The sequence below is a fragment of the Silene latifolia genome, chromosome X, assembly GCF_048544455.1.
Source record: "Silene latifolia isolate original U9 population chromosome X, ASM4854445v1, whole genome shotgun sequence".
Lineage (NCBI taxonomy): Eukaryota > Viridiplantae > Streptophyta > Magnoliopsida > Caryophyllales > Caryophyllaceae > Silene > Silene latifolia.
This window is the reverse complement of record NC_133537.1, coordinates 49,498,759-49,501,637: the sequence shown is the minus strand read 5'-3', so window position 1 is coordinate 49,501,637 and position 2,879 is coordinate 49,498,759. Positions and strand designations below refer to the sequence as shown.

The following is a 2,879-nucleotide window of genomic DNA, read 5'->3' as shown; positions in this document are numbered from 1 at the left end:
GCTTCCACAACTTCATCCTCAACTTGCTTCTTCGGTGCTTCATACCTTGTACCACTTCTCAAATGAATGGCACTAACCGTTTCATGTCTAGGGGGATTACTTTGAGGTGGTAATTGCCCCTTTTGTCTTTGTGAGCTTGAAGATGCTAGTTGAGTCAATTGTGTTTCCAACATCTTGGTGTGAGCTAGAATGTTGTTGATGGTGGTTTCCTTTGCTTGGCTATCTTTTTGCATTTGAGTGAACAATTCTTGTTGATTCTTTTGCATTTGGAGGACCGCTTTTTGGACATCAAAGCCTTGGTCATTTTGGTGATTGTATGGATTTTGATTTTGGTAACCTTGGTTTTGATTGTAAAAGGGTCTTTGATTTTGGTTTCTCATGGATGGTGGAGTGTATGTTGTTTGAGGGTTTTGAACATTTTGGCTTTTGTATGAGAGATTTGGATGGAATTTGGTGTTTTCATTGTAAAAGTTGGAATAAGGGGTACCACTCTTGTATGCTTGGAAAGCATTCACTTGTTCATTTGTTCCCCTACATTCACCTTGGTCATGTCCCAAAGTTCCAGAATTCTCACATATCCCACTTGGGATTGATGAGGATGCCGTCATGGCATTAACATGATGCTTCGATGATTTTGAGTTTTCCTCAAGTCTAGCCATAGCTTGTTCAAACTTCAAGTTGATTGTGTCAATGTGAGCACTAAGTTGAGCACCCAATTGAGTAACGGAGTCCACTTCATGCTTTCCTCCTCTAGTAGCCTTGCGAGGTCTACTATATTGTGAGTTATGGACCGCCATTTCCTCAATCTTGTTCCATGTTTGATTGTCATCAACTTCGGTGAACATTCCATTTGATCCCATATTGAGAATGTTCCTAGAATCTTCATATAAACCATTCCAAAATTGTTGCACCAAAAACCATTTGCTAAGTCCATGGTGAGGACATGACCGACAAATTCCCTTGAACCGCTCCCAAGCTTCATACAAAGACTCTTCATCCCTTTGCTCAAAACCCGTAATTTGAGCTCTTAGCATGTTAGTCTTTTCCGGTGGGTAGAATTTTTTGTAGAAAGTTAGAGCCAACTTCTTCCAAGAATCTATTCCAAGGGTGGCCTTATTAAGGCCCTTCAACCATTGCTTTGCGGTGCCGATTAAGGAAAAAGGAAATAAGACCCATCTAATTTGGTCTTGAGTCACGCCCGTTTGAGAGATAGCATCACAATAGTCGCAAAAGGTTTCCATATGAGAATGAGGGTCCTCACTAGGCATCCCCCCGAATTGGCTCCTCTCAACTAATTGGATGAAGGCGGACTTGGCAATAAAATTTCCGGTTAGATGTTGCGGTGTAGGAGTACCATTTGGTAGATTCTCCTCGGTGGGTACGGAGTGTGACGAGAATTTTGGCATTGTAGGTGGATTTTGTGGGGTATTGTGTAATGGGTTTTCTTCTCCTTCTATTGCGAAAGGATTGACAAACTCACTAGTGGGTTGGACAACTTCACTAATACCTCGTAAATTCCTCCTAACAACTCTCCTATTGTTCGTCAAGGTTCTTTCGATTTCACGGTCAAAAGGTAACAAATCACCTTGTAACCTTCTAGACATGCAAAATATCAAACAACTCGAAAACAATTAGAACGAACCTTGAGGAGTTTTACTTCCTCAAGGCGAAGAAAGACACAACTAATAACAATAAAGAGAAATCTAAATCAAACAAACACCGTCCCCGGCAACGGCGCCATTTTTTGATGCGATCCCGCTAAGTGTTCACAAATTAAGATGTGGTCGTTGGTCACGGTCGAATCAAAACACAATTTATAGCTCCACAAACAACTCTACAATTAGTAAAGAGGCAAGTAAAGGTTGGATCCCAAGGGACGGGAGTTGAAATGAGATTTCTATTGTAACTAGTGGTGTCTAAGGGGTGTCACAAATTGGGTTGATGTAGAAGGTTACTAAACTAAAATAGCAATGAAAATAAACAAGCAAGATGAATTAAAGGGGTGTAAACAATTGATTAAAGGCACTAGGGTGTCATGGGATCATAGGGGAATCATGGGATATGATCATACAAACATGTTCTCAAATTATAAGCAAGCAATTATTGTTGTGATGGATTGAGTTGGGTTATATCTTACAATCCTAGGAAAGTTTGGGTCCCGGAGCCGAATCGATTAGATTGTACAACACCTACAAGTCGACTTAATCTTCCCTACTCAACAACATGCATGGTCTAATGAGACTCGAGTTGGGTTATGTCTTACAAGTCTCATTGAAAAGATAGAAGATGATAGTAAATGCAAGGATTCATAGGCTTAGCATTTCATCAAATATAATATGTGCATGAGTTGAGATCAAAACAAGCAAGCAAATAAAACATGAAAGCGTATTAATTTAAGCATGAATCATTTCCCATGTTGGTTTCCCCTAATCACCCATTAACCCTAGCTAAGAGACTACTCACTCATTATCATGTTGATCATGCTAGCAAGGTTGTCAATCATACCAACAATATGAAACATGATGAATAAATGAAAGTAATTAACAATAATTAAAAAGGGATTAAGAGATTATACCTACTAATGATTCCAATAATAAAGCAAAGATAAAAGAATTACTTGAATGCTTGATTGAGAGGTTGTCAATCTCCCAACAATAACCCAAAATAATCTTTAATTACCCAAAATAAAGGATGAACAAAAGAGAGATTAAAGAACTAAAACTTGGATTAAAACTTGATTAATACTTGATTACAATATTAAAGAGAGATTTGATTGATATTAACTACACTAATTATTGATAAGAAGAACATGCTCCTCTAATTAGACTAATGGGGTATTTATAGTGGAAATTAGGGAGGATGCATTAGGGTTAACTAAG

The 2,879-nt window shown here is 38.4% G+C and overlaps 1 non-coding gene across 1 annotated transcript; it reads left to right on the top strand.

Annotated features, from left to right (window-relative positions):
- The first annotated feature begins 927 nt into the window (after nt 1–927).
- On the top strand, nt 928–1,034 carry LOC141624463 (small nucleolar RNA R71). The gene has a single exon (XR_012534269.1). It is a non-coding gene; the product is annotated as a small nucleolar RNA R71 (small nucleolar RNA).
- Nucleotides 1,035–2,879: the final 1,845 nt, after the last annotated feature.